The sequence below is a fragment of the Bufo bufo genome, chromosome 1 (genome assembly GCF_905171765.1).
Source record: "Bufo bufo chromosome 1, aBufBuf1.1, whole genome shotgun sequence".
Lineage (NCBI taxonomy): Eukaryota > Metazoa > Chordata > Amphibia > Anura > Bufonidae > Bufo > Bufo bufo.
In genome coordinates, this window is record NC_053389.1 from 435,258,365 (window position 1) to 435,278,668 (window position 20,304).

At 47.2% G+C, this 20,304-nt stretch overlaps 1 protein-coding gene across 3 annotated transcripts in view; it reads left to right on the forward strand.

Moving 5' to 3' along the window:
* Positions 1 to 1,620: 1,620 nt before the first annotated feature.
* Positions 1,621 to 20,304, forward strand: part of RNF44 (ring finger protein 44) — a 69,743-nt gene continuing 51,059 nt past the window's right edge. For all 3 annotated transcript variants that reach the window (XM_040406788.1, XM_040406768.1, XM_040406796.1), the window contains exon 1: positions 1,621 to 1,922. The gene's annotated coding sequence lies outside the window, so the exon portion shown is untranslated. The remainder of the gene's footprint in view (positions 1,923 to 20,304) is intronic.

Here is a 20,304-nt window from a genome sequence, read left to right on the forward strand (position 1 = left end):
CTTCTCTAACACAGAGCGCTCCTGGTGCCCCCTTCTCTTTCACAGAGCGCTCCTGGTGCCTCCTTCTCTAACACAGGGCGCTCCTGGTGCCTCCTTCTCTACACAGACTGCTCCTGGTGCCTCCTTCTCTTCACAGAGCGCTCCTGGTGCCTCCTTCTCTTTCACAGAACGCTCCTGGTGCCTCCTTCTCTTTCACAGAACGCGCCTGCTACCTCCTTCTCTCTCACAGAGCGCCCCTGGTGCCTCCTTCTCTACACAGAGCGCTCCTGCTGCCTCCTTCTCTAACACAGAGCGCTCCTGGTGCCTCCTTCTCTAACACAGAGCGCTCCTGGTGCCCCCTTCTCTTTCACAGAGCGCTCCTGGTGCCTCCTTCTCTAACACAGGGCGCTCCTGGTGCCTCCTTCTCTACACAGACTGCTCCTGGTGCCTCCTTCTCTTCACAGAGCGCTCCTGGTGCCTCCTTCTCTTTCACAGAACGCTCCTGGTGCCTCCTTCTCTTCACAGAGCGCTCCTGGTGCCTCCTTCTCTTTCACAGAACGCTCCTCGTGCCTCCTTCTCCACACAGAGCGCTCCTGGTGCCTCCTTCTCTACACAGAGCGCTCCTGGTGCCTCCTTCTCTAACACAGAATGCTCCTGGTGACCCTTCTCTTTCACAGAGCGCTCCTGGTGCCTCCTTCTCTAACACAGAATGCTCCTGGTGACCCTTCTCTAACACAGAGCGCTCCTGGTGCCTCCTTCTCTACACAGACTGCTCCTGGTGCCTCCTTCTCTTCACAGAGTGCTCCTGGTGCCTTCTTCTCTACACAGACCGCTCCTGGTGCCTCCTTCTCTAACACAGAACGCTCCTGGTGCCTCCTTCTCTACACAGAGCGCTCCTGGTGCCTCCTTCTCTACACAGAGCGCTCCTGGTGCCTCCTTCTCTAACACAGAATGCTCCTGGTGACCCTTCTCTTTCACAGAGCGCTCCTGGTGCCTCCTTCTCTAACACAGAATGCTCCTGGTGACCCTTCTCTAACACAGAGCGCTCCTGGTGCCTCCTTCTCTACACAGACTGCTCCTGGTGCCTCCTTCTCTTCACAGAGTGCTCCTGGTGCCTTCTTCTCTACACAGACCGCTCCTGGTGCCTCCTTCTCTAACACAGAACGCTCCTGGTGCCCCCTTCTCTTTCACAGATCGCTCTCGGTGCCTCCTTCTCTACACAGAGAGCTCCTGGTGCCTCCTTCTTTCACACAGATGGCTCCTGGTGCCTCCTTCCCTAACACAGACTGCTCCCCAAAATTCTCCCTCTTTCCTCACAAACTGCTCTACACCTCACTGGCCCCCACTTACTGACTAACCCCCATACGCCACATCTCTCACAAACACTTTCCCTGCTCCCCCTCATCCTTCCATGGTGCTCCCTCTTGCGCCCGTCTTTCCTCCACAGGCTGCTGCTCGTAGCCCTCTCACAGAAAACTGTCGCCCTCAGTCCTATTATTACCAGCTACAACCAGTTCCAGTACTGTTTTTTTGTTTTGTTTTTTTCCCCACACAGGGCTGCAATGGGGGTAAGCCCACCCCTTTCCATCTGGTCATGTGACCCTATTTTAACCACTCCAGGCTAGCTCCAGCTTCATGGCCATGCCCACATGTGGTAGCTTCATTGTGGTATTTACTGCTTCACGCGTGTGTGTTAGGTTATGTACGGTAATCTCCCCCGCCCCATCTGTTCAGCACCGGGGAGGGGGGGTCCCGGTATTTTTTGTTGCCCGGTCCTCGGTGCATAGTACACAGGATTGTATGACTGGGCCTCGGTGAGCGCCTACTCTGGCGCGGATGGTGGGGCCTGCGGATCGGTCCATTATAGTGGAGGGAAGGGGGAGGCGGATGACGAGCGGCTGAAGTGGAGGGAAGAGACGGCGGGGAGCAGGCACTACGGCCAGGTGAGGTGTCTGTATATAAGCACCCCCAGGTGGAAGTGGTGTGTGCCCGGGGCTGAGCAGAGGCGCGCGGGGCAGCTTCGTGCTGTTTCCAGCCGCGCAGCCTCTGTGTGTTGTCAGGTCTGCAAGGCCTCAGGTCGTGGTCGGCTGATAGGCCCGTGGAGGTGACAGCAGGGGCAGGCCGCTGAGGTGCTGACACTCGCCTGTTATATATGCCTGTTAGCAGCCTCTTCCATCTGATGTCACCCATGTCTCCTTCCTGGGCGATGCTGACAGGATGACAACACTCAGCCCTGCGCTTTTACTGCTTCTGCCTTTATGACTTGTGCTGTTATCTCCTGTGATAAATGTCCAGGCCTTCTGGCGGAGCATTCAATTGTAACCCTAGGCCACATGGAAGCTGAGGTCTGGGGGCTGTTTGACAGAATCACACTGGACAGAGAGCTGATGATTTCCCTATGCACTCTTATATTATGCTATGGTTAACCCCCTGCAGAGCCTCATTACGTTTATGATCTGGTTAACCCCTGCAGAGTTGGTCTAATTACATTTATGCTATGGTTTTACCTCTGTAGAGCTGCTATATATAATTATTATTAAATTCACAAGTGACCCCCATATCTCAGCTTCTTGGTCCTCAGTGAGTGCAGACAGCACTGTTTGTGGCCAGATACAGTGCTGCAGCCATTCCCTGGGTGACTGCTCAGGATATCTCATCAGTGTAGAGGGCTCAGCGCTAGTGTTGAGCGAACTTGGGTTTTAAGTTCTGCGTCCAAAGTTTGGGTTATCGAAGAATCCCGTTATGGATTCCGCTACCACGGACCATAACGGGATTCTTCGATAACCCAAACTTTGGACGCAGAACTGTACTTACTGAGTCGTCCGGAGGCGCTCTCCTCTGTCGCTGGGCATACACATGTTCGGCCGACACTCTTAGGCTACTTTGACATCTGCCCTTTCTCTTTCTGGTATTGAGATCCGTCGTAGGATCTCAATATCGGAGGAAAACGCTTCAGTTTTGATCCTATTCATTGTCAATGGGGACTAAACTGAAGGGAATGGCGTGCATCAGAATGCATTACGTTCATTTTCGTTGCGTTCCCATGACGCACACAAAAGCGCAGCAAGCAGCGTTTTTGAATTCGTCCTGGGATGCGGAGCAAGACTGATCCGGCATGACTCACAATATAAGTCAATGGAGAAGGATTCGTTTTCTCGGACACAAAATAAAACGGATCCGTCCCCCATTGACTTACAATGGTGTTAGAGACTGATCCCTTATGGCTATTTTAGAGATAATACAACCGGATCCGTTCATAACGGATGCAGACGGTTGTATTATGACGGAAGCGTTTTTGCTGAACCAGGACGGATCCAGCAAAAACGCAGATGTGAAAGTAGCCTCCTCTCCAGTGCTGACATCGGGGGAGTTGAGGATTGGACATATTGTTTTAACTGCCCGATCGTTTTGTTCTCTGGAAGATAATCCTCTGGCAGCGGCTATCTCCCCCCATTCACTATATATGCATGCTCCGCTGAACCGTTCAGAAGTATGAGAGGATCGGGAGAGAGCTGTCTGCTATCTAATGTGTACGGGCCCCTTTATGTATATTATTTTGCATACATACATAGTTGCAGCAGATGTAAAATTGACTTTCAGTAGCTTTGTTGTGTCAATGGTTTATTTAATGTGTAAAGTCAGAGATTGCTGCATCTGTACCCCTTCGTCTTAAATGCCCTTGGTAAGGGGCTGCTGACTACCTGATGAATGAGCAAAATGCTGGTTCATCGGGTAATCGCGCCATTCGTGCAGTCACCTAAACCAAAACCGCTGCATGCAATGGTACTTGTCTGGCTGAAACCCGGCATTTATGCCAGAAAGCGGCCGGATCACCACTGGATCCCATTATAGTTAATGAGGATCCAGCGGTGATTGGCAATTTCTGGATATGGTTAGCTCAGGCGGTTCCTTTACTGGATTTTTAACGCTGATGTGAACGTACCCTTAGGCTGAGTGCACATAACGCTTATTATTTTTTTTTCTCTGCAGAGCCGGACGGACACGACTGATATACAGTGAGGAACAGAAGTATTCGAACACCCTGTGATTTTGCAAGTTCTCCCTCATGGAGGGGTCTGAAATTCATATTGTAGGTGCATTCCCACAAAAAAATTCTGGTAATCACATTGTATGATTTTTAAAGAATTTATTTGTCTTGCACTGCTGAACATAAGTATTTGAACACCTGAGAAAATCTGTGTAAATATTTGGTACAGAAGCCTTTGTTTGCAATTACAGAGGTCAAACGTTTCCTGTAGTTCTTGACCAGGTTTGCACACACTGCAACAGAGATTTTGGCCCACTCCTCCACACTGACCTCCTCTAGATCTGTCAGGTTTCGGGGCTGTCACTGAGCAACACTGAGTTTCAGCTCCCTCCAAAGATGTTCTATTGGGTTTAGGTCTGGAGACTGGCTAGGCCACTCCAGAACCTTGATATGCTTCTTACGGAGCCACTCCTTGGTTATTCTGGCTGTGTGCTTCGGGTCGTTGTCATGTTGGAAGACCCAGCCACGACCCATCTTCAATGCTCTGACTGAGGGAAGGAGGTTGTTGCTCAAAATCTCACAATAAATGGCCCCATTCATCCTCTCCTTAATACAGTGCAATCATCCTGTCCCCTTCACAGAAAAGCACCCCCAAAGCATGATGTTACCACTCCCATGCTTCACAGTAGGGATAGTGTTCTTGGGATGCAACTCATCCTTCTTTTTCCTCCAAACACGACGAGTGAAGTTTAGACCAAAAAGTTCCACTTTGGTCTCATCTGACCACATGACTTTCTCCTATGCCTCCTCTGGATCATTCAGATAGTCATTGGCAAACTTCAGACGGGCCTGGACATGTGATGACTTGAGCAAGGGAACCTTCCATGCAATGCATGATTTGAAACCATGACGGCAGTGTTCTACCGACAGTGACCTTTGAAACTGTGGTCCCAGCCCTCTTCATGTCATTGACCAGCTCCTCCCTTGTAGTTCTGGGCTGATTCCTCACCTTTTTTTTTATCATCAGTGATAACCCACGAGGTGAGATCTTGCATGGAGCCCCAGTCCGAGGAAGACTGACAGTCGTCTTTAGCCTCTTCCATTTTCTAACAATTGCTTCAACAGTTCATCTATTTTCACCAAGCTGCTTGGCAATTGCCCTGTAGCCCTTTCCAGCCTTGTGGAGGTCCACAATTTTGTCTCTGATGTCTTTTGACAGCTCTTTGGTCTTGCTCACGATAGTAGTTGGCGTCTGACTGACTGTGGGGTGGACAGGGGTCTTTGAAGAGCTCAGACAGGTGCTACTAAGTTAGATTAATGAGTACTGTAAAAGGTCTTTGAGAGCCAGAATTCTTGCTGTTTGTCAGGTGTTCAAATACTTATGTTCAGCAGTGCAAGACAAAAAGTATTTCAAAATCATACAATGTGAATTCCTTTTTTTTTTTTATTTTTTTTTTATTTTTATTCTGTCTGTCAGAGTGGGAATGCACCTACAATGTGAATTTCAGACCCCTCCATGAGGATGTTCAAATACTTCTGTTCCTCACTGTATGTGGCATCTGGCATCTACAGACTGATAGTTCCAGAAAGAAAAAACTTTGCATACAGCATTTTTCTGCCCATCATTTTTTGACATCAGGCATCACAAGTGATAGAGTAGATGTACAGTATATGAGCAGTCCCATAGAAAACTATGGGATCAATTCTAGCTTCAGTTTCCCTCTGGTGTTTTCTGCATCACCAGACAGAGGTCACACAAAAATTTTACTGGAAGAGCAAAAATACTCTTACCATTTTTGAGGAGTATTTACAGCTGATGAGGAGTACGAAAGTTACAGTAATTCAAATAGTTAATACGAAGGCCTACATAACATTAAAGGGAGTCTGTCACCACTATATGACCATATACAGCGCTTACATGGCTCTGTAGCACACCTATACAGGATTGTAATGGTACCTTTTGTTCTTTTCTTTAGACTTGCAGCAGCAGGAAAAACGAAGTTTAATGCATATGCAAATGAGCACCCGCAAGTGCCCAGGGGCGGCGTTCAGTGTGTAGGTGCCCAGGCTGCTCTGCTTTCTTTTCACTTTACTCCTCCCCAGCCTCTGCCTTTGCCCGCCCTCCAAGTCTCTTGCCTCATCGATATTTATCACCTGTTGTTAAAGTGGACCCCTCACTTCTCCTGATTTGTCTGTTTTGGAAACTACTTGCATCCCCCCATGTAATAACAATCCTGGAGCATTTATTCTTATGACCTTATGTTGCACCATTCCTCTGTTCCTGCTATTAGTTATGAATGACTAAATGACTTGCTAGCATGGGGGTGACCCTGCACAGCCTGACATTATTCAATCAGTGCTGTCAACTGGTAACCCCCTGCTGGACCTTTATTGCAGACTACTAGCAATTCGTTCATAAGTTCTAGTAGGAATAATAGAGAAATGGTACAATATAGAGTCACAAGAATTGATTCCCCAGAATTGTTATTGCATGGGAAATGCAAGTCGTTACTAAAACAGACATGTCCCCTTCAAGAACATGATCGCTGGGGGTCCCACCTTGGTTACCATGTTCTAGTGTTCTCTCGGTCAAGTATGGATAGGTAAATGGTGTTGATCTTGGGACAATCCTTTTAATTTTTGCTGCTGTTTTTGTGCCGCTGGTCACTGGGGTTTGCCATCCATCACGTGGCCATTGCTGCCCACCAAACTTACGTCCTTGTAGATGAGCTCTCAGGTGGGTATGTCTGTGCCACCGGGGCTGTTGGTAGACTCTGAAGAGACCTGAGGCACTGGCGGAGTAGGATACAGGCACAATGGATGGTGGTGCATGCTGGTGCCAAGGGCACAAGCAAAAGACCGGGGCACATACCTCTGGTGCCAGGTGGCATGTTGTGGATCTGGATGATGTCATCACTCAGTGATAACCCCCAGGCTCACCTGTAGATCTAGGGTGCAGCAACCTTCAGCACTCCAGCTGCTGTGAAACTACAACACCCAGCATGCACACTTGCTCAGCTGTTCTTGTAACTCCCAAAGAAGTGAAAGGAGGATACTGGGAGTTGTAGTTTCAGAACAGCTGGAGTGCCGGAGGTTGCTGATCCCTGATCTAGAGGCTGTTGTGTTGTGCTTGATCTTGCTATAAAGGGGAGTTTGTCTTCCATGACCCATTGCCCTATCTCATGCCACAAAATTGCCACCACCGCTGTGGTTATTGGATTATACAGTTTTACATCAAAGACTTCATGCGCTTGGCAGAGGGACTGTATGTCCTGGAGGCTGTAAATGGCCACATGCAGTCCTTGTAGCACCACGTGCTGCATTAAAGAAGAAATCCTTATAGCAGCATCTGATGGAACATGCTGCAATGAATTATCCTTGATGGATTCATAGGAAAGCTGACATAGAGGTCTACGGGTGACAGGTCTGTCCGCTATGGAGGTCTCCTGTTGGCGTGTCCAGTGCTGAGACCCTCGCTGATTTCTATAAGCAGGAGTCTAAAGCGCTCAGCCACTTTTCCTCACTGCTGAGCGTGGTAGTGAAGACCTCCTTCTATTGAGGCCATCTTCACTACCGCGCTCAGCAGGGAGGAGAGACTGTGCTCGGCTCATTATAGAGAAAAACATGGCGCTCAGATCCCCACTACACTAAATTTCACAGCAAGGCCACTTACCCCGCCAGTGAGGATTGCGCGCCTCACTTCAGAGCGGTGTGCCATAAGCTGACCAAACTGACCAAGAACAAGGCTCCTCACTGTAAGGAGCCTTGTTAATGGTTGTTTCAGGCAGCATCGCTGCGCTACCTGTGCCGTTCACAGTGCTCACTGCACTGATGAATGGCAGGGAAAAGTTTAAGGCGTATTGCTACCCCTTAGGCTGAGTTCACACGGGCGAGATTTCCGCGCGAGTGCAATGCGTGAGGTGAACGCATTGCACCCGCACTGAATCCGGACCCATTAATTTCCATGGGGCTGTGCACACGAGCGGTGATTTTCCCGCATCACTTATGCGTTGCGTGAAAATCGCAGCATGCTCTATATTGTGCGTTTATCACGTGAATGGGGCTGAGTAAAATTCGCAAGCAAGTGCAGATGCGGTGTGATTTTCACGCATGGTTGCTAGGATAAAAGTCTATTCACTGTATTATTTTCCCTTATAACATGGTTATAAGGGAAAATATTAGCATTCTTTAATACAGAATGCATAGTAGAAGGTTATTTTCCCTTATAACCATAATTACATCTACACAACCTTGAACCCAAACCTGAACTTCAGTGAAGAAGCTCGGGTCTGGGTACCATAGTCAGGTTTTTATCACGCGCGTGCAAAATGCATTGCACCCGCGCGATAAAAACTGAACAACGGAACGCAATCAAAACTGAATGCATATTAAAATAGCGCTAGAGGGGTTAAAAAAAAATAATAATAATAATTTAACTCACCTTAGTCCACTTGATCGCGATGCCCGGCATCTCCTCCTGTCTCCTTTACTGAACAGGACCTGTGGTGAGCATTCATTACAGGTCAAGGACCTGTGGTGACGTCACTCCGGTCATCACATGATCTTTTACCATGGTGATGGATCATGTGATGACTGGAGTGACATCACCACAGGTCCTTGACCTGTAATGAATGCTCACCACAGGTCCTGTTCAGTAAAGGAGACAGAAGGAGATGCCGGGCATCGCGATCAAGTGGACTAAGGTGAGTTAAATTATTATTATTATTATTTATTTATTTTTAACCCCTCCAGCGCTATTTTACTATGCATTCTGTATTCAGAATGCTATTATTTTTCCTTATAACTATGTTATAAGGGGAAATAATACAATCTACAGAACACCTAACTCAAGCCCGAACTTCTGTGAAGAAACATGCGCGATTTTTCTCACGCGAGTGCAAAACGCATTACAATGTTTTGCACTTGCGCGGAAAAATTGCGGGTGTTCCCGTAACGCACCCCCACATTTTCCCGCAACGCCCGTGTGAAAGAGGCCTTAGACTTTTTCCAGGGAGTAAAAGGCCTTTCTTGTGGGCAGTCTAAGGCACACCTGTGCAATATTCATGCTGTCTAATCAGCATCTTGATATGCCACACCTGTGAGGTGGGATGGATTATCTCGGCAAAGGAGAAGTGCTCACTAACACAGATTTATGAACAATATTTGAGAGTAATGGGTCTTTTGTGTATGTAGAAAATGTTTGAGATCTTTGAGCTCGGCTCATGCAAAATGGGAGCAAAACCGAAAGTGTTGTTTATATTTTTGCTCAGCCAGTGTGTGTGTGTGTGTGTGTGTGTGTGTGTGTATATATATATATTACACACACAATGCACAACTATCTCTAGCAAAAGCTTTATATACTGCAGGAAAGAAAAACACTTTATTCACCCCTGTGGTCGCAACTAGGGATGAGCGAACTTGTGTTTCAGTTTGGCGTACAAGGTTCGGGTTATGTAAGAATTCAGTTATGGATTCTGCTACCACGGACCATAACATAGGGTCCATTCACACGTCCGCATAATGGGTCCGCATCCAATCCGCAATTTTGCGGATGGGTTGCGGATCTATTCATTCTCTATGGGGCCGCAAAAGATGCTGACAGCACCACCATGTGCTTTCCGCACTTCCGTTCCGCGGCCCTGCAAAAAAATATTGAGCATGTCCTATTCTTGTCCGCAGCCACGGACAAAAATAGGCATTTCTATCATAGTGCCGGCCATGTGCGGTCCGCAAAATGCGTAACGCACATGGCCGGTGTCCGTGTTTTGCGGACGTGTGAGTGGACCCTTATGGTCTGTGGTAGCGGAATCCATAACGGAATAGATAACCTAAACCTTGTACACTGAACTTGAAACAGAAGTTCACTCAACACTAGTCGCAATGTTTTAGCTCATAGCTTGAAAAGACTCTGTGAATGAGCTGAAAACATTGCGACCACAGGAGAGAATAAAGTGTTTGAGAGTGTGGACATTTTTGTCTTATATATGTCATTTATCAAACTGGTGTAAAGTAGAACTGGCTTAGGCTACTTTCACACTAGCGTTCGGGTGTCCGCTCGTGCGCCCCGTTTGAAGGGGCTCACGAGCGGCCCCGAACGCATCCGTCTGGCCCCAATGCATTCTCAGTGGAGGCGGATCCACTGAGAATGCATCCGCCTGCCAGCGTTCAGCCTCCGCTCCGCTCAGTGAGCGGACACCTGAACGCTGCTTGCAGCGTTCGGGTGTCCGCCTGGCCGTGCGGAGGCGAGCGGATCCGTCCAGACTTACAATGTAAGTCAATGGGGACGGATCCGCTTGAAGATGACACAATATGGCTCAATCTTCAAGCGGATCCGTTCCCCATTGACTTTCAATGTAAAGTCTGAACGGATCCGCTCAGACAACTTTCACACTTAGAAAATTTTCTAAGTTTTAATGCAGACGCATCCGTTCTGAACGGATGCGAACGTCTGCATTATCGGAGCGGATCCGTCTGATGAAACATCAGACGGATCCGCTCCGAACGCTAGTGTGAAAGTAGCCTTAGTTGCCCATGGCAACCAATCAGATTCCACCTTTCATTTTTCACAGCTGCATTGGAAAATGAAAGGTGGAATCTGGTTGCTATGGGCAACTAAGCCAGTTCTACTTTACACTAGTTTTGATAAATCTCCCCCACTGTGTGCATAGCATTGTGTGTTGTCACACTATACTAATCTGTGTGGGAAAAGTGACAGCTCACTGTGCGGACTGCACACAATACTGTATTCAGAAGAGAGTGCATGTAGTGAGAGCTGTCAGTAATGAGATCTATATCCTGCTTATAACACCATAGTTCTCACTGTACATCTCTGCACTAAGGGTATTTTCACATTAGGGTTATTTTTTTCTGGTATTGAGTTCCGTCCTAGGGGCTCAATACCGGAAAAAAACGCTTCAATTTTATCCTAATGCATTCTGAATGGAAAGCATTCCGTTCAATATGCATCAGGATGTGCAGCAGTATTCTGGAACACTTGCCGGAATGCCGAATCCGGCATTAATTCCCATTGAAATATATTAATGCCGGATATGGTACCAAGTGTTCTGGAAAACCGGATCCGGTTTCCCAATCTGCGCATGCGCAGACCTTTTAAAAATGTGAAAAAAATAAATACCGGATCTGTTTTTCCATTTGACACCGAAGAGACTGATACAGTATTTCAATGCATTTGTCAGACTGATCCACATCGGGATCAGTCTACAAATGATATCCGTTTGCATACAGATTTACGGATCCGGCAGGCAGTTCCGGCGACGGAACTGCCTGCCGGATCTTCTTAACGCAAGTGTGAAAGTACCTTAAAGTTATCAGCAGAAATATCTATTTGGTCTACAAATAATGGAAAGTGAGAAATAGATCTGCTGATTACAGCATACTGTAAGACTCACCATGTTGTGGATTGGAATTAAATCTTACTACCAAGTTACTTGCAAGTTCCAGCAGCCTATATGTAAGTGGCTGCTAGCTGTCTGATGTAACAGGATGTGGGGGCGGGGCATCAGAGCTTGTGCTGGTGCATGTGAAATCAACAGGAACGCCCACAGATTCTCACAGGAGATGACAGCACTGAGAAAAACTCATATGAGAGCATGAGAAGCAAAGCTGATACCAGTAAACAACCAAGTGCAATTTTATTATGTGCTGCATTACGGTAAGATATGGGGTTATTGATTTTTAGTGCACAAAGGTGTCCATAGCCTTTAAAGGGGAACAGGGCTTAGCGGGAAGGAGGCATCGCTTCTTGGAAAAGGGTTGGGACCCAAGATGCAACTTTTGCACCACAATTCTGGTGTAAAAGTGAATAAATTAAAGGTACCCATACACATTAGTCTAAAGTTGATAAAAAACAATCATACGTCAGGTTACCAACAAACAGTTGCAGTAGTCGGCCAATGACAGACCAAGATTGTCTAAAATAATTCCGCTATGTTGGAAATTTTTATCTGATAGTTGGTTGAAAAATCTTTTATTCAAAGAAAGGTTGTTTGTGAACAAAAGATATTTCTTGGAAACAACGTTCCCAGAAAGATCTTTCATCTGTCGCCTGGTTTCATTGAACATGAATGGCCATGTTGAACAACTGTAACAACCAACATGGACTAAAATGTGTATGGCCATGTCTGTCAAGTGATTGTTCAGATATCAACCTACTACTATGTATAGCAGGATAGGACATCAATATCTAATTCCTGGAGAACCCCTTTAATGGTAAAAATAGCATGACATGCGGTGCAATTCCTCCAAAATGACTGAATCTGATGTGGCCCAAGTTTATCTGTAATGCCGGTAGATGCCATCCTGGATGTTAGGTGTGCCATCTAAGAAAGTGTCCAGGTTTCTGGTGACAGCAGTGGGAAGCGTTACCGCTGGTGTGGTGGATATTCCGGTAGAACTAGGCTCCATTTTGTGAGCTGCTTATGGTAATGCATGTTTTATGCATTGAGGGGTACTGAGGAAGTCGTAATACCAGAAGGGTTCGTAGTGGATAATAACATTTCCATGCTGACAGAGCAAAGGGTAGTACCATACGAACCTGATCCCTGCCGCTGGCTCCTTTGTTTCTCTGGCTGCAACTCTCAGATCTCACCCGTCTACATCTGGTTTATCATGTGGCTGCAGCTGCGATGTGTCCCTCATGCGTCATGTGATGCATGGGGACATGCCACTGCTGCAGGCCCACGTGACCCACCAGATGTGTTGTGGGGAAGCCTGAGAGCTGCAGTGGCAAATGAGCCATAATCCAGCGGTGGGGATCAGGTAGGTATGATTTCCTCCACAGGCCATGCTGGGGTTTCTGAAGAACCGCCAAGGGTGAACAACCTTCCCCCCCCCCCTAAGTAATCTCTGGACAAATCAGTCTTTGGAAAATGATGTGCCCTGTTTTTGCTTGCTGCAAATTGAGGGCATTGATAATCCACCACTCAAATCTGGTGTTTAATCGGAGTTTTGAAAATGCTATTCACATTGTACTCTATTGGACTTTTGGTGCAGAATCTGCCTAGAAGATACACAGTAAATCTGCATGTGGCCTCAAAATATTATAGCTCTGTACCTTATGTCTTTAGGCTGCATTCACACATCATATGTTTCATCATACATTATGTTTGGCTTGTGATGATTGTTCAACGTTTTTAATTTGGGTGTCCAGTGCACAGCATATTCTGGGACTGTCATTTCTTATGGCTCGATAGACAACCTTTGTAACAAAAACTGGTGCAAGTTTCATGGCATTATTTGTCAGTGATTGTGAGCCAAGACACAGAACAGATACAAATCTTTCCATTACACCAGAGGCCTCATTCCTATCTTCGGCTCCCAATCACTCATGGAAATCGCTGAATGTGTGAACTAGGCCTTGGGCTAGTGCATGCACACAATCGGGAAGCACTGCCCATGTGTCTGCCGCGTCTTCCCAACGACGGCGGCTCCTCTGACAAACTCGCTGCATCAATGCTTTAGGCCTCTTTCACAAGCGCGTGTGCGCCCCGTGGTCGTGCTGCGGCCCGCAATGCACAAACACAGTCCGTGGGACAGCCGCATCGGATCGCGGACGCATTCACTTGAATGGGTCCGCGATCCGCAAAAAGATAGGACATGTTTTATCTTTTTGCGGAACGGAAGTACGAGACGAAACCCCACGGAAGCACTCCTTAGTGCTTCCGTAGGGTTCCGTTCCGCATCTCAGGATTTGCGGACCCATTGAAGTGAATGGGTCCGCATTCGTGATGCGGAATGCCCACGGAACGGTGCCCGTGTATTGCGGATCCGCAAATGCGGTCTGCAATACGGCAACGGGGCGCACACGCCCGTGTGAAAGAGGCCTAAAGCATCGAGTTCCTATCAGACTGTGGGTCTCTTGTACTGTTCTCGCATGATGATGTAAGTGCAGTAGACGTGCGGTCAGATATGAACTCACTGTGTCCTACATGACTCTGATGCAGTTTGTGTCCGGGAGGTGCGGCTGACAAGTGCCTTTTTTCGCAGACTGCACATCAATGTGACCATGCAGCCTTAGTAGGGCTCTTTCACACGAGCGGATGCCCTGCGGGTAATCCGCTGCGTGAAAGAGAGCCAAGCCCCGCACTGGACAGCAGAGACACAGAGCAGTAACATGATTGATAATACTCTGTGCCTCTCTGATCTGTTTACTACAAAATCACAGTGAGATAAAGTTGTCACCGTGATTTTGTAGTAAAAAGATCAGAGAGGCACAGAGTATTATCAATCATGTTAATGCTCCGTGTCTCTGCTGTCTGGAACGGGGCTTGGCACTCCTTCACGCAGCGTTTCGGCTCATCCATAGAGCCTTTCTCAAGCTTGAGAAAGGCTCTATGGATGAGCCGAAACGTCGCTGCTGCAATTTTGTTCCACATGGGTGAATACATTTTTCTATATTTTATAGCTTTGGAGTGCTGTCAGTTCTGACACAAAATTATGGTCTAAAGTTAGGCTACTTTCACACTAGCGTTTTTGCTGGAACCGCCATGGATCAGCAAAAACACTTCTGTTCTGTTAATCCAACCGCTTGCATCCGTTATGAAGGGATCCGGTTGTATTATCTGTAACATAGCAAAGACGGATCCGTCATGAACTCCACTTAGTCAATGGGGGACGGATTATTTATTATTAAAGTGCCATTCATTCCATAGAGCTGTACATATGAGAAGAGGTATACATACATAATACAGACCATTGCACTAATCATAAACAAGACGAGTTACAAACTGGTACAGAAGGAGAGAGGGCCCTTCCCGTGAGGGCTTACAATCTACAAGGTATGGAGGAAGGACACAGTGGGCCAGATTTATCATTAGCTCAAGTCAGAATAATGGAGTGAAAAAGTCGCAAAAAAATGCGCAAGCGCTAAAACTGAGCACAAATTTGTGACTTTCTTCTGCTCTGCACTATGCTCGCCAATTTTCTGAAAGTGGGTGTTTTTTCCTTATGTAAATGAATCTCTAGACAGATTTACTATTGGGACTATTTAAAAAGTCGCAAAAAAATGTGCAATTTCACTCCAGTGAGGACCATGATTATCTTTTGAGACTTTTTAATAGAACATGCGACTTTTTCGTAAGGACGTGCGACTTTTGTAAAGCTGCTTACTGACGGATAAACTGCTACCGTCAAACCACATTTATTACAGTCTTAAAGGGCCGATCATAAATCTGACTTGGCTAAAACTGACTTTAGCTATATGTGAAAGTGGAGTGAGCTGTCAGAGTCATGATAAATCTGGCCCAGTAGGTGCGGGTGAAGCTGGTCATGGCGGTATAGAGGCAGCAGGGTCACTGGTTGTAGGCTTGTCTGAAGAGGTGGGTTTTCAGGTTTCTTTTGAAGGATTCCACTGTAGGTGAGTCTGATATGTTGGGGTAGCGAGTTCCAGAGTGTGGAGGATGCACGGGAGAAATCTTGGAGGCGATTGTGGGAAGAGGTGATAAGAGGAGAGGAGAGAAGGAGGTCTTGTGAGGATCGGAGATTGCGTGTGGGGATGTATCGGGAAATATATCCGTATCATGGGGATGTATCCGTTTTCTATTGTGTCAGAGAAAACTGATCCGTCCCCATTGACTTACATTGTGTGTCATGACAGATCCGTTTTGTTCCGCATCACATCGTGGACAGAAAAACTTTATTCTGTCCGGTATGAGAACTAGAGTTTTTGCGATACCAAATTTTTGATTCGGTTTCGATACCATGAAAAAGTATTGCGATACTCGATACCATTCGATACCACGCGAAAAAAATAAACCAAAAAAGCCACGTGCATGCCGCATTTTAAAAAATGGCGAATCGCACAGTTTTTATTTATTTTTTTCTGTTCCGGCGTTCACTGCATAGATTATTTTTAATTTTTTTATATTTTAATAGTTTGGACTTTTCTGACGTGGCGATGATGTAATATGTTTATTTATACATTTTATATGTGAAATTGGGAAAGGGGGTGATTCATACTTAATATTTTGGTCGGGGGGGTTAATAATGATTTCCCCCCTTAGGGGCTAGAACCTGGGATTTTTTTCATCCCTTGTCCTATTCACCCTGATAGAGCTCTATCAGGGTGAATAGGACTTCACATTGTCCCTGCTGCTCTGCGCTCTATGCACACAGCATCAGGGATGTTACCATGGCAGCCAGGGCTTCAGTAGCGTCCTGGTAACCGATCGGAGCCCCAGGATTACACAGCTGGGGCTCCGATCAGAAGCTGCCACTGCACCACCAATGAGTGGGAGGGGAGGGGACCCTGTGTCCACTGCCACCAATGATTTTAATACGGGGGGGTTTGAGAGGGGCCGGCGCACTGTGCCACCAATGATTTTAATGGGGTGGGGGGTTAAGGCGCACTGCGCCACCAATGATAATTACCCCTTAATACAGGAGGCGTGTACTGGCAGATCAGCGGCAGTTAGCCCCTCAGGTGCCGCATCTGAGGGGTTAACTGCCGCTGATCGCAGCTCCATGTCAGGGGCCAGGGTGCCGGCAATGCGATTCTGCTGCCGGCACCTGCCTCCTGTATTATGTGTTAAAGACTACTTTTCCTGGGTCCAGACCTTTAGTATTAGGCTACACAGAGCGGCGCCCAGCGATGTCCCAGCACTTACTATTAGTCCTGGGCGCCGCTCCGTTCACCCGCAGTGCCCCATTACTGTCTCCTCTCCTGCTCCATATGCTAATTACTATCGGAGCAATGGGGAGGAGACATCAGCTTCTCTAGTGGGCGTTCCTTCTCCCTGCGCTGCGATTGGACAGCGCTACAGCCAGGGAGAAGGAACGCCCACTAGAGAAGCTGATGTCTCCTCCCCATTGCTCCGATAATAATTAGCATATGGAGCAGGAGAGGAGACAGTAATGGGGCACAGCGGGCGAACGGAGCGGTGCCCAGGAATAATGGTAAGTGCTGGGACATCGCTGGGCGCCGCTCTGTGTAGGAAAAGTCGTATCTGTGGTGGCGCAGTGCGCCCGCCCCTCTCTTCTCAATGGCGGCAGCACAGGGGGGAGGGAGGACTGCTTCCTTCTCCCCTGTGCTGCTGAGGGAACATGAGCGCGCTGATGGCAGCGCGCTCATGTTCAGAGATACTAGACTGCGCAGAAGCGCAGCCCAGTATCGAAAAAATGGAAATCCCGGTATCGGATCGAAATTTCGATACCCGCAACAACCCTAATGAGAACACAACCAAACAGAACGGAATGCATTTTGGAGCACTCCGTTTTGTTCAGTTGAGTTTTGTCCCCATTGACAATGAATAGGGACAAAACTGAAGCATTTTTCCCCCGCTACTGAGATCCTATGGCGGATCTTAATAGCAGAAAGGGAACGCATAAGTGTGAAAGTAGCCTAACCCAAGTAGTAGTTGACTTAAAACAAGCAAAGTGTCTACTGTCTAGCAAGAAGCACGTGAGCTGCTGGGGGAAATTAGTTGCGTCGTCTGATTGGTCTGAGTTTACGCTATTTATATATTAGGCAGTGTTAGTAAATATGTCTTTGTTTTGTTTTTTAATTCTAATAAAAATAACGTCTAGCATGAATAAAAAAAACACCATACATGGAGCATTTTGATAAAAATGTCATAAATTCCACAAATGGAGCTAAAACAACCAAAATGCTATAAATATCTTATTATAGACTTTTAGCTAATATCTGGCCGAAAAGTTTTTATACAGAAAAAAAAAAATTGAAAATGCTGCTATACACATTGCATAGAAATGGCCTTTTGGCTACTGAAACTGAATGGAAAAAGTGCATCTAAACATACGTGTGTTGTCAAAACTAATGCTACTTTCAGCCAAAACCAAGAGTGGAGCCTACAGAGAAAAAGTATACTAGAGATGTGCGCCTCTTCTGTGTTTTTGGCCGCACATCTCGAATGGATTTTCTGCGATACCATAGACTGCAGTGCGATACCATAGACTGCCATTAAAAAATGGTGTCGTGTAGACCTAGCCTTAAAGGGGTATTCCCATCTCAGACAATGGGGGCATATCGCCATGACCTCTGGGACACACACCTATTTTGTAAGCTGAGTCGGCAAAGTAAAAGGAGGGCGCACCATCACTCCAATGGGGCTGACTGAAATAGCCGAGCAAGCGCTCAGCTATTTTCAGCGGCCCCATATTAGTGAATGGAGGGCACATGCGTAGTGCGCCCTTCTTCACTTTGCCAGTTCCGCTTACGAGATAGGTGGGACCCGCACCTATCAGACAATGGGGGCTTGTCCTAGTGATATGCCCCCATTGTCTGAGATGGGAATACCCCTTTAAATCTGTGCCTTGTTGCTGTTTCTAACACTATTAGCATATCCATGGTCATATCGGAGCTGAAATATTATTGGTAAAGCTGACAATGTAGTTAATGTAGACGGTGTGATGAATGCAGAAGTGTCAGCATTGCTTTCTATTATTCCAGTAATTAGCTCACTATCTTATGGTAATGAGTAAATCTTCGCCCTCGGTCTGACTCTGAAGCATCTGCGCTGTGCACCCTGTCTACAGTAAGCAGCGCAGAAATCTCTATATGAAAGTCATTTAAAGGTCAGACAGATGTAAACAGCGAGCCCTCTCCCCCGAGCCTGCAGTCTGCCCGTACAGTAAGGTGTCACCAGTCATGTAGTGTGTACTGTGCTGGTGGAAGAATGAACATTCAAGAAGTAACTGCTTGAAGAAAAACCTGTAGTCCGTAAACATAAGTATCTCTTCTCTAAAAATGCCCACAAGCTCTTAATGCAGCCGAAAAAAGCATAAAGTTATGCAAATTCTATATTGGTGTTCATATGAGTATACAGTGATCCCTCAGAATACAATGGTCTTTCCTGACCCATCATAAGTTGGAACCAGACTCCACATACAATGTCTCAGACTCAGATCTACCCAATCCAGGCCACTTCTCTGGTGAAATAGCTGGATAAGGCCTCTTTCACACTTGCGTTGTCCGGATCCGGCGTGTACTCCACTTGCCGGAATTACACGCCGGATCCGGAAAAACGCAAGTGTACTGAAAGCATTTGAAGACGGAACCGTCTTCCAAATGCGTTCAGTGTTACTATGGCACCCAGGACGCTATTAAAGTCCTGGTTGCCATAGTAGGAGCGGGGAGCGGTATACTTACAGTCCGTGCGGCTCCCGGGGCGCTCCAGAATGACGTCAGAGCGCCCCATGCGCATGGATGACGTGATCCATGTGATCACATGATCCATGCGCTTGGGGCGCCCTGACGTCACTCTGGAGCGCCCGGGGAGCCGCACGGACGGTAAGTACACTGCTCCCCCGCTCCCCGCTACACTTTACCATGGCTGCCAGGACTTTAGCGTCCCGGCAGCCATGGTAACCACTCTGAAAAAGCTAAATGTCGGCTCCGGCAATGCGCCGAAACGACGTTTAGCTTAAGGCCGGATCCGGATCAATGCCTTTCAATGGGCATTAATTCCGGATCCGGCCTTGCGGCAAGTGTTCCGGATTTTTGGCCGGAGCAAAAAGCGCAGCATGCTGCGGTATTTTCTCCGGCCAAAAAACGTTCCATTCCGGAACTGAAGACATCCTGATGCATCCTGAACGGATTTCTCTCCATTCAGAATGCATTAGGATAATCCTGATCAGGATTCTTCCGGCATAGAGCCCCGACGACGGAACTCTATGCCGGAAGACAAGAACGCAAGTGTGAAAGAGCCCTTAGTTGCCAGTTAGGAGCTATTCCTGACTGTTAGAAGTAAGGACTTGTTTTATCTACCTTAGGCCTATTGTACACAACCGCTGTGTGTTTTGCGGTCCGCAAAACACGGATGGCGTCTGTGTGCGTTCTGCAATTTGCGGAACGGCGCGGACAGCCATTAATATAACTGCCTATTCTTGTCCGCAAAACGGACAAGAATAGGACAGGTTATATATTTTTTTTTTTACGGAGCAACGGATGCGGACAGCACACAGAGTGCTGTCCGCATCTTTTGCGGCCCCATTGAAGTGAATGGGTCCGCATCCAAGCCGCAAAAACTGCGGCTCGGATGCGGACCAAAACAATGGTCGTGTGCATGAGGCCTTAGGGTACTTTTACACTAGCGTTAGAGGAATCCAGCAATGGAACTGCCTGCCAGATCCGTAAATCCGTTTGCAAACGGACACCATTTGTTTCCAGATCCGGACGTGGATCAGTCTGACAAATGCATTGAAATACTGGATCCGTCTCTCCGGTGTCATCTGGAAAAACTTATCCGGTACTTTTTTTTTTTTTTTTTTACACATTTTTCCGGAAAACTTAGTACCAGATCTGGTATTCCGCCAAATACCGTACACTGACTGAACTGAAGACATCCTGATGCATACTGAAC